This window comes from Cornus florida, unplaced genomic scaffold (genome assembly GCF_030987335.1).
Source record: "Cornus florida cultivar Cherokee Brave unplaced genomic scaffold, ASM3098733v1 CherokeeBrave_3.0.0_Hap2_Chr01, whole genome shotgun sequence".
NCBI classification, from domain to species: Eukaryota; Viridiplantae; Streptophyta; class Magnoliopsida; order Cornales; family Cornaceae; genus Cornus; species Cornus florida.
This window is the reverse complement of record NW_026775571.1, coordinates 30465417-30479688: the sequence shown is the minus strand read 5'-3', so window position 1 is coordinate 30479688 and position 14272 is coordinate 30465417. Positions and strand designations below refer to the sequence as shown.

Genomic DNA, 14272 nt, shown 5'->3' with positions numbered 1-14272 from the left:
CACATGAAAAATAATGTTTTCTTTTTGTATGGTTAGCTAGAAAACATGACTTTGGGGGAGATTTCGTCTTTATGTTTTTTTCAAAATGGCCCAAAAAGTCCTCTAAATCACATTTCAAACTAAGAAATCTGTTAAGCTTGTTGCAGAACGAGTGCTCGTACATAGGGCACAAGCGCTCGTAAGTGGGGTAGTGGGTTTTTGCCCTAGGTGTGCTCATCCATGAGCACTCATAGCCCTTGCACAAGCACTTGTCTGTACTATTCATGTGTGTGTGGATGTGTGTCTCTTGCTTCAGCAATGCACGTCTAACTTCGGGTCATCGTATCTTCCTTGTTTTAACTCCAAATTGGTTCATTCTTGAGTCTAAACTAACCACGTCAAAATAATATTTCCAATAGTGCCAACTAGAGCTTCAAATTCCATTTGTAGCTCAAGATATTCAAGTTTTAGTAGAGTAGTGTCAGGATTTGGTTCGAACCGGGATAGGGTTTCCCTTCCTTCGACTTCAAGACTTGTTATCTTTGCCGTCCGGACTCCGAATCAAGTGATTCTTGAGTCCTTCTTTGTTAATTTTTCATTGTCTATCAAATAGTGTACACAGGGGTACCCACTTTAGTTTGAAATTACCATTTTACCCTTTTAGCCTTAAATGATCATTTTTCTTTGTCTTGCCGTTTCTCCTTTGTCCGGACTCCAAATCATGTGATTCTTGAGTCCATCTTGATTAGTTTTTTGTTGTCTTTCCTGCAAAGTGCTCGGTGGCATCCAAATCCATATTTTAGAAATGACTATTTTGCCCCTGGGGGCTTAATTGTTATTTTTCCGATCTCTTGCTTTCACACTTATTTCTTTGGGTTTTGTAACCTCATGGAAGGTTATCTTAGGGTCTTAGAGGTGTTGTGCCATGGGAGACCATTGTCTTGTCTTTGCTTCGGCATTCTGGATTCGCTTCGGCATTCTGGATCCGCTTCAGGTCATCACAGGACACACTGGATTGAAAAATCCACGGTCGTCACATGTCCATGGGGACAATTGGAAGTACTGTGCAACACACTAGAACAAGTCATGTAAGATTCATTGGAATAATGATGATGATGATTAAGAGAAAAAGACATTTGATAGGCAAAATTTTGGTTGATCAAACATTTGAGTTAAGGACTTCACCTCGGTAACTATGTCATTAGAATTGTCCACTTGATATAAGCTTGAATCCTTCCTTAATACATTTCTACTATTTTTAGAAGACAAAGATCGGTGCATTGAGTTTTCACTCATGCTTTCATATAAACGCCACATATCATCTTCATGTTTATCCAAATAGGAACCTCCCATTGAGGCATCAACTATGCCCTTTTGGTTATCCGACAAACTTTAAAAAAAATATTAAACTATTTGCCACTTAGGAATGTCGTGATGAGGACATTTTCTAAGCAAATCATTTAACCGTTCCCATGCCTCATGAAACATTTCCCCATCCCCTTGTGAAAATTCAAGAATTGAAGTTCTCATGGCATTGGCTTTGGACACGGGATAGTACTTTCTCAAGAACTCTTGTTGTATTTTCACCCAATAAGTTATAGAAAGAGGTCTCAAATTGTTAAACCAATATTTTGCCTTATCTTTTAGGGTAAATGGGAAGACTTTTAACCTCAAAACTTCCTCCGACATGTCCGTATATTTTACGATGGAAAAAACTTCAAGAAATTCATCCAAATGCTTATATGGTTCTTCATTAGGTAGCCTAAGATAATTAGGAAGGATTTGAATAGTTTGTGGCTTGATTTCATAATGATGTGCTTTAAATGGAGGAAGACAAATGCATGTTGGTGTATTGTATTCAATAGGCACATAGTGATCTTTCAAAGCCACGGGAGGATTGACAATTGGTGGCTCTACATAAGCCTCATTATTGGCTTGGACATTAAGAGGTAGAGGTGGTGGTGCATAATATGCCTTGGCATTCCAAGTCAAACTTGGCCTTGTAGTTATGGAACAAAAGGTCTAGGCATGCCTAATGGAACTTGCATGTTATCATATTGTTGCACATTAGGGTGAAGATTGCTTTGTTAGTCTATATGACCAAGGTCTTCAACATGGTCTTCCATTGATGCAATGGATTCACTTGACCCTACCCCTTGGATTATGAACAATCGACTCAAGATTAAGGTTCAGTGGAACAAGAGTAGGTTTTAAAGGCCTATGACCATGCATAGACAATGCAAAACAAAACAATCAACAAACACAACAAGTAGTAGGTACTTCTCATCCACAACACAAATCAATCAACAACAAGCCTCCACATATAATGATCCCATACTCCCATGTTTTTCAATAAATGCAAGAAAAGTAAAATGCCTCTATGCGGGCCAATGATAAACAATGAAATAAAATGCATCCACGCGGGTCGACAATTTAAGTAAGCAAGAGGAGTTAGAATAGCTCATAAAGGGTCCTTAAACAACTTCAAGAATTTTTAAGCCTTTTGCTTTGCTTAGCTTTTGCAAATTTTTTTTTATATTTTAGCTTTTTATGCTTTGCTTTGCTTCGGTTTAAGATCTCCCAACCCAAGTTGTAAGTAGACTAAATATGGAATCAAGTTTACACTAGCTCCTAAGTCAAGGAGGGCTCTTTCTATCTTGTTGTCACCAATGACACACGAGATAGTTGGGGCATCCGGATCCTTAAACTTTGGAGGGGCACTGTGTTGAATGATTGCACTCACATTTTCAGTCAACCTCACCTTCTTTGGCAAATGATTTTTGGAGGTGCGCTTTTGAGAGCACAAATCCTTGAAGAATTTTGCATAGGGAGGGATTTGCTTGATAGCATCCAAGAAAGGCAAGTTAATCTTTACTTGCTTAAAGACTTCCCATATGTCTTGAATTTTACAATTTTTGTTCCCAAAATGTGTCGACTCTTGGAGTCGTTGAGGAAATAGAGCCTTAGGCTCATAAGAAGTCTCCACCTTTGGGGAAACAAGCTTGGAATTTTCAGCATTAGACTTTGGGATTTTAGGAGTGAGATTTGGATTAGAAGAGAGGAGATTTGGATTTGTGGGAGGTAGAAATTTGTCAGTGCTACTTCCATCAACCTTGTTATCCACAACTCGACCACTCCGAAGAGTACTGATTGCTTGGACTTGTTCATAAGTTGGCGCACTCGAAGGAGGGGTTTGATCAGTCACATGAATCCCTCAAGGATTCTCACATGGTTGAGCGGGAAGCTTCCCCCTGTCTCTTTGAAGAAGCTGGTTCATTCAAGTGGCTATTTGGCCCACTTGATTCTCAAGTTTAGCGATAGGCTGAGTATGAGAATGAACCATTTGGAGAGTGGGCTGCAATGATGTCAAGAGTTGCTTGTTGGATTCCATCATTTGCTTGTTTAGAGATTCCATCATTTGTTTTTTTGCAGCCAAAATCTCATCAATTGGAAACACAGGAGGTTGATTAGAGACATTTGGATTATAAGGGGGATGGTAACTTGACGAGGCCTGAAATGGCCTATTTTGGAATTGAAAAGGGGGCTGATTTTGATGCCCTTGATTCTGAAAGTTCAAATTTTGTGGGGCAGGTTGCCTCAACGAGAAATTTGGATGATCTTTTCAGCCTGGATTGTAGGTATTAGAGTATGGATTATTTCCTGGCCTTGAGAACGTTGCATTTGCTTGCTGTTGATTGGGATGTTGGAATTGTTCTGATGTGGGACAATCTTTTGAGAGATGGAAAGGACTCGTGCATGATGCATACACTACACTTGCAGAGTTTTGACACAATGAAGGAGAAAGGTGTGGTGCCATAAAATTTGTGAGCTATGGCATACACTTGAGAGGATTCTTCTCGCATTGGTTTTGGTTGACAAGAGTTGGTGTTCTTAGCATTGGTTGAGCTCGGAGTCCTACGAGAATTATGTTGTAGTGAGTTTTCACTCAAGTTCTCAAGTAGGGTCTATGACTCATTCGCACTTTTGGACATGAACATCCCTCCACATGATGAGTCAACCATGAATCTATGGGTACCAGTTAAACAAGCATAGAAAGCTTGCACCAATTGCCATTTTGGAATTAGGTGGTGCGGACATTTCCTAAGGAGATCTTGTTATCTTTCCCAAGTCTCATAGAGTTGTTCCCTATCGCTTTGTGAAAAGCTAAGAATGGAACGCCTCATTAGGTTGGTTTTACTCACTGGATAGTATTTTTTAAAAAATTCTTGCTGTAATTGACCCCATGTAGTGATGGAATTTGGAGCAAGGGAGTTCAACCAATATTTTGCCCTATCTTTTAAGGCAAATGGGAAGAGGTGCAAATGGAGAGCATTTTCAGGGAAACCCCTAAGCTTGATGGTAGAACAAATTTCAAGGAACTCATCAAGGTGCTTATAGGGATCCTTATGTTCCAAGCCATGAAAGGAAGGTAGCATTTGAATTGTACTAGATTTGATTTCATATTGGGCTGCATCGATGTTTGGCATAACTATGTAAGAAGGAGAAGCATAAGTGGTGGGGATGAAGTGGTCCCGAAGAGTCATGGGAACCACGTTTGGAATTTCAGCTCTATTATTATGGATTCCCTCATTTTCGACATTTTCTTCATTATCAGCCATTGTATTAAATTCGAGTTCGATTCCTCTTATATTTGCAGATTCCCTAAGGCTTCTTCTAAGAGTCCTTTCAAGTGAATTTATGTCAACTGGCGAGTCAAGAGTTGGAAGGGAAAGTGATCTACGGCCAAACATCAATAACTCACAAGACAATCAAAACAACAATGCATTACCATAACCTCCATATACGATGTTCCCGTTCTCCTCAATTATGAAGACAGAAATGTAAATAGTCACGAATAGGACCGATGCTTATAGCCTCGACAAGGGCTTCCCAACTTAACTAAATCTAATCTAAACACATGTAAGATATTCACAACTTTGAAACTAGAGCTTTGAAAATTTACCTGAAGTTGTCTAGACTTACAAATTTGCTAGCTTTCCTCAGCAAGCCTTGAATACCTAGAATCTCACAAACACTTAAAATGTCACAATGATCAAAACCATGTAACAAAATATTCACAAGACACCATACTAACAATCAAACCAAAGGTAATCCTAAAACCTCGGTTCCAAAATCATTTGCAATCCCCGGCAACGGTGCCAAAAATTGATCGGTATGACAATTATACATCAACCTTTGCAATAGCACAAATCATTGTAAAATGGGGCTACTGGTCGGGTAAGTCGAACCACTGGGACTGCTAGTTTATTGCAACTAAGATATCTAGAATCACTTTTTAGAATGACAAATGGGTATATAGAGTTTTGTTGGTTTGTCACTAAAATTAAGAATTGAACAATGCATAAAACAATATTGTGCTAGAAGTAAAGAGATAAAAGCAATTAAGAAGGGACTAGGGAAATGAATCCACTACCCATCAATAAGTATGCTAGAATATGATTTACTTGGGGAAACATATATATATAACCGTGGAATACAGCAACATAACATTGAAACATTATCTTCAAGAAATATATTAAATCAAGATACAAGAGTAACCTATTAAGGCACTACATGTTTTGGTTACCTAAACTAGGATGTAACCTTAGACGTGATCGCCAAGCCATAGATTATCGAGCCCTTAATCTCATAATAAAAGCACATGAACTAGAAATCAAGAAGAATCTATCAAAGGAAAGCCCTAAGCAATAGATTATCAAAATTCCTAAATATCATGCCAATAAAATCACTTCCATGAACTCATCTCCATTGTCACTATAAAAATGTAGCAATATAATCATGAGAGAAAAACAATCTAAGAAAAGATATTTAACTCAAAATGATCATTTATAGATAATGAATTTCATTACATCAGATGAAGTGCTCTAGTTCATGGAAAAGTTACATATATACATTATACCCGAAATATAAATCAAATCAAAACAATGCTTACAAAATGGGGCTTCATCACCTCCCTAGATAGGGAGTTAGTTACCCATGGATGCACTAAAGGAAGGAGGAAGCTTAGAAAGAACTTCCATTTTCGCATCTCCTACTTTCAACCACACAAAACCTCTATCCTTCCAATCTCTTTCTCTCCCTCTCTCATCTCTCTCCTTTAGCCCAATATGTGATGCTCCATAATCCAAGCTTCCCCCCTTCTTTTGTAGACAAGATGTCTACTAAACCACCCAAAAACCGAGGTCCATGTCCCCTCAATGTCTTTCACCAACAACCCCATTAAGGAGGGAATCCAAATTAAAAGGTTCAAGGAAACAAGTGGGTCTGCAGTATGTTTACGAGCGCTCATAGATCGCAGCATGAGCACTCGTAAATGCCTTAGACAAAATCTTCTTGGATCGAGAACATGGACGAGCGCTGGAAGAAGGAGTTACGAGTGCTCGTAGCTGTTGAGATTTCTACTGCTGAGATTTGGAGCGCTCGAAGGTGACTTAGGAGTGCTTGTAGGTGACTTGGAACATTCTGCTTGAAATTGGAGAGCTCGAAGGTCATACGAGTGCTAGTGTGACATGGTAGAAAACACTTGGATGCTAATGTATGCTGTACGAGCGCTTGAAAAAGGAGCTACGAGCGCTCGTGAATGTGACAGTTTGTATCTTTTCCTTCTTCTGCTTTGGACTTCTCCTATATGGGATTAACATTGGCCCATTTTATTCTCTTTTTCATTGAAGAAGGCCTCTTGGACCTTCTTTAGCAGATTCTCCTCGGAAATCTCCGGATGCAACGGCCCAAAATGATTTGCTCTTCAACAAGCCTTCGAAAGCTTTCATTTTATATCCTTTTGGAAGACAAACCTGAAAATACACAAAAACACAAAATTAGAGATAATCTATACAATTAAACCAATGATGGACTTAACTAATGCAAATAAGGGCGCTTGAATATGTAATATTCGGCGCTTATCAATTAGCCATGTTATTAGAGGAACTTTCTACTGTATTCAAATGTTTTTTAAGTTTTCTTAATTAAATAATAGTTCTCTCTATTTCAGGATCATATACTAAAGGTTTTGACCGAGAATGACGAGTTAACATGCATTAATTCTGCTAATCCTAAAAGTGACAAAAATAAAATTTTCTAAGTAGAAGAAAACAACAAAAACTCACAGAAGGTTTAATAAACTGAAGCTTTTTATCCTTTAAGCATCTTTATCCCCACTGTTAATTTCTTGTACCTGAGAAAAGAGAGAATTAAGGTGAGATATCAGAAAGTCTGAAGACTGGTAAACCAAAAATAAAACTTAAAAACTAAACTACATAACAAATCTCCCCGGCAACGGAGCCAAAAATTGGTGTGCTGTGTTAGAATTAATTTATAAAATAACCACTCGCAATAGAACAAATCCTTGTAGGATAGCACTATAGAGAGGGTGTCGAACCCACTGGGAGATGAGTATTTCGGCTTTTAATTAAGTCATATTGGTTTACAGGTAACTGGTTGAATTGTTTGATTAGTTGTCACGACTAAAAACAAACTAAAATTAAACTAAAATTAAGCTGGAGTGATCAGATGGAGAAAGGTCTTAGGGCTTTGACTTTACCGCAATTGTCATACTATGGTTAACTATTTCAACTTTTGGGATTTAACAAATTATGTCTTAAATGAATTGAACTCAATAACATTCATTCAATTCGAGTTTTAAAGAAAAAGTTTTATAAAATTCAGTTAATTATAACCTATCTGCAGTTAGCATAGACTATCCACCTACCTACTCTAACTACTTTAACTACTTTGTAAGTAATCCATCTTTCCTAAGCATAGACTATGAAAACATTCTTTTATAAAAATGTTGGAACACCATTATATGAACTCTATTCTCATGTCCGGTAGGGCTTCGCCAGATACCGTCCAATAGGAATAAGTTAAGAATAAAGAACAAACAATTATATCTAAGACAAGGTAATAACAATTTGTAATATATTTAAAGCATTAAATCCAATTAAGTTATCTCAATTGCGTATAGTCATATAATCAAAAACATAATATACATTAAAATATCCTAGAGTTAAGAGCAGTCACACCATAATACTAGATTGGGTTACATCAGTGCCCTAAGAGAGGAATTAACTACTCATGACGATGACAAATGTCATCTGTGTTGGAGTTATCTCCATCGTCACGGATGGCACTTCTCTTCTCAAGACCTTCACCTTCTAAGGTTGTGGATGTAATGACTCGGTCATTTTACTTCCTTTCCTTTTCCTTAGATTTTCAGAGATAATTTTTTTCCGTTATTCTTTTTCCTTCTGAGCTCAATTTCTCGCCACTTAGTGTCATCTTGAGTGATCTAGAATGATTTTCGAGACTCTTTTCTTTGGATGAACAACTTCCTTTGAGGACTGCGTCATTTCCATATTTTCATTTTTCGGACACTATTCACTATTTTATCTTTTTCTCTGTTTCGTCTTTCCCCCATTTATCACTTTGTTCGCGTAACCACACTTCATGTATTCGGAGTTGGTTTTTGACTTCACTTATCTTCATTCTAAATGGTTTCTATGAAATGCGTATCTCTACTTTTGTAAAAAGGTACTCTGGTTGCACCTGGTGTCCATAGGGGTATGGATGCAAAGTTCTTTGAAAGCTTATTCTTTTCTTGGGGTGTTTTTCATAAATATCTTTTGAAGATATTTTATTTCAGGGGTATGTAAGAAAATATCTTTTGGAAGATATTTTCATTCTGGGGGCAGTTTCGTAGTTTTCACTTTTTGGAGGGGCTATTGTGCAATTAATGAAAGTTATTGCTAAATGCCTCGTTTTGAGCCTGGATCCTTATACGGGATTCATTTTCACTTTTCATCGAGTCATGTACTCTTAGAATTTCCTTCTGGTTGTTTTTCTCCAGTTTCAGGGTTTCTGGCCTCGGTTGCTGCCAAACTTGTTTGGGGCATATCTCTCTGCTCGGGACTCGATTTTTGACGTCGTTCCTTCTATTATTCATATTTTCTCATTTTGGTTCTTTTTTGTTTACAGAGTTTTGCCGTTTGAGCGCGTCTGCTCAAATTTCACTTTTCCAGACCTAGTGAGGCCGTTCGGTACACTTTTTTGAGTTTTTATTTTTTTATTTTTTTTATTTATAAATAGGGGGTCTTAGAAAGAAAAATCAGATTTTTCTCTCTCTCTCTCCCCCCTCTCTCTTGGCCAGATCTCATGGCAGCCATGGCTACCATCTTCTCTCTCTTCTTTTGAGCTTCTTCCCTTCAATGAAATTTTATACTACCTTAGTGTTTTGTGGTTGTCTTGGCGAGGCCTTTGATTCCACCGATTGGAATCTCGTTTTGGCCATTTCTTAAGTTCGGGTTTGAAGTCAAGTAGTGATTTTCATGGGGTTTGCTTGGGATTCTTGTTCACCGTGTTATCCCCGACAAAACCCCGAAGTTTTGTCGGATTCGGAGCACTTTCATTACGGTGGGGATTTGAGATTTCATCTCAAATGGAGGTAGGGGATGTTTTAGGATTTTTGTGTTTTCCATGATTATACAACTTGTTTGCATGTCTTGTATCAAATCTAGAAAATTAGTGATATTTAATTCTTTATATAAGATTAAATCTACATGGATGTATAAGGCCTAGAATTGAATTGTGGCATGATGATAAATTAAAATTTGATATGCTTGTTAATATATATTAAATTGGAATTATTTGAATAGGAATTGCACTTTTTATTTGGTTTTCGGGTTGAGCATTCTGGTTTTTGCTCATCTAACCGGTTAGATGGGGTCATCTAAACGGTTAGAGGTGCTTGGGTAGTGTTATGGACGTGATTTTTGGCCTTCTAACCGGTTAGAAAGGCCGTGTAACCGGTTAGATGTTCTTGGGTTAGCACCTTTTGACCTTTTTGCCCCTTCTTCTTCCGTTAGCCATATCTTCTTCATCCGGACTCTGAATCAATTGATTCTTGAGTCTAAATTCATTAATTTTTCATTGTATTTCCAATGGTGTGTTTGGTAACACCCACTTTTATGTTGGAAATGACCATTTTTCCCCTGAGTACATTCTTATCCATTTTTGAAACGTTGCTTCCGCATTTGTTTCCTTTGGGTTCCGTGACCTCATTGAGTGTCACATTGGTGTCTTAGAGTCATGTTATATCTCTAGAGACCGTTGTTTTATCTTTTGCTTCCGCATTTTAGATCCGTTATCGGGTCATCTTTCGGTTCATTACTGACGCACCGGGTTGAAAAACTTGGGCCGTCACAAACAAGATTGGATTAATAGGTCAAATGATCAGAAGATTGTTTGTTGGTTAATTAAACTATAATGTAAATGAATTCAATACTAAACAACTAAAGTAAATAAAAGGGTAGAGAATAAGAGAGAGAGGTCTTGAGATCTGGAGGTCACCACTAAACACCACCATTCTAGACATTCAATGTGTAACGAATAAGAGGAAACATGTGTTGCAATTCAAAGAGGTGCGATTTATTAAATCAATAAGCATGGATTGACTAATTAAGCATACATTGTCTATACAACCTAGTGAATAGTATAATATATCAAACTAAGCCATTAATCCTTCTTTTAAGCTTACAATTAACACACTAACAAGTTAAAGAATTATACTACTTGCATTCATAAGTATGGAACATCAAATAACAAGCATGGATTTGTCCTCACATCTAAGAAAATAAAGCAACTACACTACATCTAAGCTAAGGACATGAAAATTAACTAATTAAACTAAGGTAGAGGCACAATCCATCAAGAAATGAGTATGAACTATCAAACAAACCAGAAGAGTATTCTATTTAAGCACTATGCCTTGACAATATTTAGATTCATAGCATCAATACACATAGACATGCATCAATATCATAAAACCAAGAGATAAACATATGAACATCTACTCTAGCATACATAGACATATGGATAGAATAAAATGATCAATTAGAAGTATTAATCAACATAAATTATTGTAAGAACAAGATTCATATATAAATCAAGTGTTAAGACAACATTACAACACAAATCCCCTCAAAATACAAAGCATTAGGGTCTAGAAGACATGCTTTGGGCTAACTCTAGCCCCAAGAAGATGTTTAGCCACTTATTGATGTAGTTATCCAACCCTCAAGGGCCATCTCCTTGGTAGAAATGCTCTTCTCCTTGATGAAAACCCTAGAAGAATGGAAGAACTCCTAAAATAGTGTATGTCTCTCTAAGCTCAAGCCGCTTCTCCAAGATATGTTGATATGATAATATGATATGAAGATATGATGTAAAAATGGCTTAAAATCCTTTTATAGGTTGCTCAAGTGTGACACCCAATGGTCAGGTCTAGTACACTAGGATCTCTTCAATGATTACACCATGAGCCATCTTTTAATGAGTTGGACACTATTTTAATTCGGACTTGAGGAGGTTCGATCGATCGAATTTAGATGAGATCGATCGAACTATGGCCAGATCCATCGAATTTAGGCCAGATCGTTTAATCCTTGGCGGCGCCTTTTTGGAATAAGAAAAATCTGAGATATTTTTGGGATATTTTGGGAAAAAGACAAAATTGGTAGGTAAGGATAAGATCAAGGAAGTTCGATCGATTTGAAGAAAGTTGGATCGATCGAAGATGGAAATTCTTTAAGGATAAGGACAAGGGGTCTGATCCATCTTGGTGAAGTGAGATCGATCGAAAGTATTCCTGATCTATCGAAGATTGTTGATTTCTAACACTTTGCTTCCACTTTGCTTCCACTTTGCTTCGTTCTTCTATTCAGCTTGAGAGTGCTTCTTTTATGCTCTAATTTGGCTGAATTGACTTATTTTGGGGATAAGCACCTGAAAAGGGCAATAATATGAAATTAGTCTAAAATGAAAAAGTAAGATAGATAAAGGTCCCAGAATACTCGAGCTTAAAGGGTTTAAATACGCACTTTTCAGCACTCATCACGTTCCTTTTTTCTTTTATGAATCATGCCTGGAAGCTTTCCATAAGCATTGCTCTTTTCTTTCTTCAGCTCCTATTATGAATCCTCCAAATTGGGCTCTTCCATTCGAGATCATGTGTGACGCATTTGATTATGCTATGGGTGCTATTTTAGGATAACGAGTAGATAAGCATCCTCATGTTATCTACTATGCGAGCAAAACTCTTTTAGAAGCACAATTGAATTACACCACTACTGAAAAAGAGTTGCTTGCAGTTATCTTTGCTTTGGACAAATTCAGATCTTATCTATTGGGTTCCAAGGTAGTGGTCTATTCTAATCATTCTGTTTTGAGACATCTTCTATCCAAAAAGGAAACCAAGCCCCGTTTGATTCGATGGATCTTCTTACTTTAAGAGTTTGATTATGAGATCCGGGATAAGAAAGGGTCAGAGAATGTGGTAGCTGACCATCTTTCTAGAATTCTTATTAAGGATACCTCAACTTCACTTCTAGTTTGTGATTCCTTCCCAGATGAACAGCTGTTTGGGGTTTCTCATACGGATTTGCCTTGGTTTATTGATATTGTGAACTACATTGTAATTGGCAAAATTACTTTATCTTGGTCAAAGCAGGAAAAAGATCGATTTTTCTCCCAGATTAAGATATACTATTAGGAAGATCCCCAGCTTTTTAAATACTGTGCTGATCAAAGCATTCATACATGTGTTCCTGATAGTGAGTTTCATAGTATTTTGACCTTTTGTCACAGTCTAGCTTGTGGAGGTCATTTTAATACAAATAAAACTGCAGCCAAAATTCTTCAATGTGGTTTCTTTTGGCCTTCACTCTTTCGGGATGCATACTAATTGTGTAGGTCATGCCTTCGATGTCAGCAATTAGGATCAATTTCCAGAAGAAACATGCTGCCCTTAACTGCGATCTTAGTCATTGAGATTTTTGATTTATGGGGTATTGATTTCTTGGGTCCTTTCATTTAGTCAAATCATAATGAATATATTCTTGTAGTTGTAGATTATGTGTCTAAATGGGTTGAAGTAGTGGCTACTAAAACTGCCGATCAAGCAGTCGTGGTTGAATTCATTTAAACGAACATTTTTAGTCGGTTTGGTATGCTACGAGCTATTTTTAGTGATGGAGGTGCTCACATCTGTAATAGGTATTTTTGTACTTTGGTACAAAGATACTCCATCACTCATAAAGTTGCTATTCCCTATCATCCCCAAACAAGTGGGCAAGTTGAATTATCCAATCGTGAAATTGAAAGAATTCTTGAAAAAATGGTTAAGCCAGATCGTAAAGATTGGTCTTTAAGACTAAATAATGCTTTGTAGGCTTACCGAATAGCTTTTAAGACTCTGATTGGTATGTCACCTTTCCATCTTGTCTATAGTAAAAGGTGCCATCTTCCTGTAGAATTAGAACACAGAGCTTTCTGGGCCAGAAAAAAGCTTAACTTTGATTAAACTCTACTGGATCTAACAGGAAGCTTCAACTAACAGAGCTTGAAGAATTGCGTAATGATGCTTATGAGAGTGCTAAGGTTTACAAATCAAAGACTAAGGCATTTCGTGACAAGCATATCTTGCGTAAGACTTTTGAGCCCGGGAAGAAGGTTTAGTTGTTTAATACGTGACTGAAACGTTTTCCTGGTAAACTGAAGTCATGTTCAGAAGGTCCATATATGGTTATTTTCATTTCACCTTATGGTGCGATTGAAATACAAGATTGCAAGACTGGACAACAATCCAAAGTCAATGGACAGAGACTTAAACCCTACATAGAGGGTAGTGTGTAGAGAGGCACAATGGAGACAATAGAACTCATGATCCTATTTACTTAGACTAGAGAGGTCAGTTTTCGTCGAGCTATCAACGTTAAACTTTGCATGTTGTCGAGCTATCGACGTTAAACTTAGCATTTGTTTGTTGTACCATAGTTTTGTTTTATTTTTAGTTTTTATTTCTGTTCGTGATTTAATTATTTTCTAGATTTAAGTTAATTTTTATGTTTATTTTATTCTTAGTATAGTTTAAGTTTAGGTTCAATAAGAAAAAGAAAATAAAAATTGAAAAATAGAAAAATCCAAAAAATTATCTCAATACTCGAGCCTTTACATTAAAGCTCGAGCAACAGCTACTAAAGGCTCGAACTTGTACATGCTAAGCTCGAGCCCCCCATCATCGTTAACTTTTGGGTTTTCAGCAACCACGCTCAAGCCTTCATCTTAGGACTCAAGCCTTTGTACTTTAATTTATAAGGAAACCTCAAGCCGAGGTTGAAACCCTCGTGCCTCCTCTCATTTTTGCCTCCTTTCTCTCCCAAATCTCCATAAACTCTATAAATTCATCATCGTCATCATTCTAGGCTTCGATTCCAAATAA

The 14272-nt window shown here is 37.2% G+C and overlaps 1 pseudogene; it reads left to right on the top strand.

The window, feature by feature from the left end:
* The first annotated feature begins 1405 nt into the window (after positions 1-1405).
* Positions 1406-1504, top strand: LOC132282591 (small nucleolar RNA R71; annotated as a pseudogene).
* The last annotated feature ends 12768 nt before the right edge of the window (positions 1505-14272 follow it).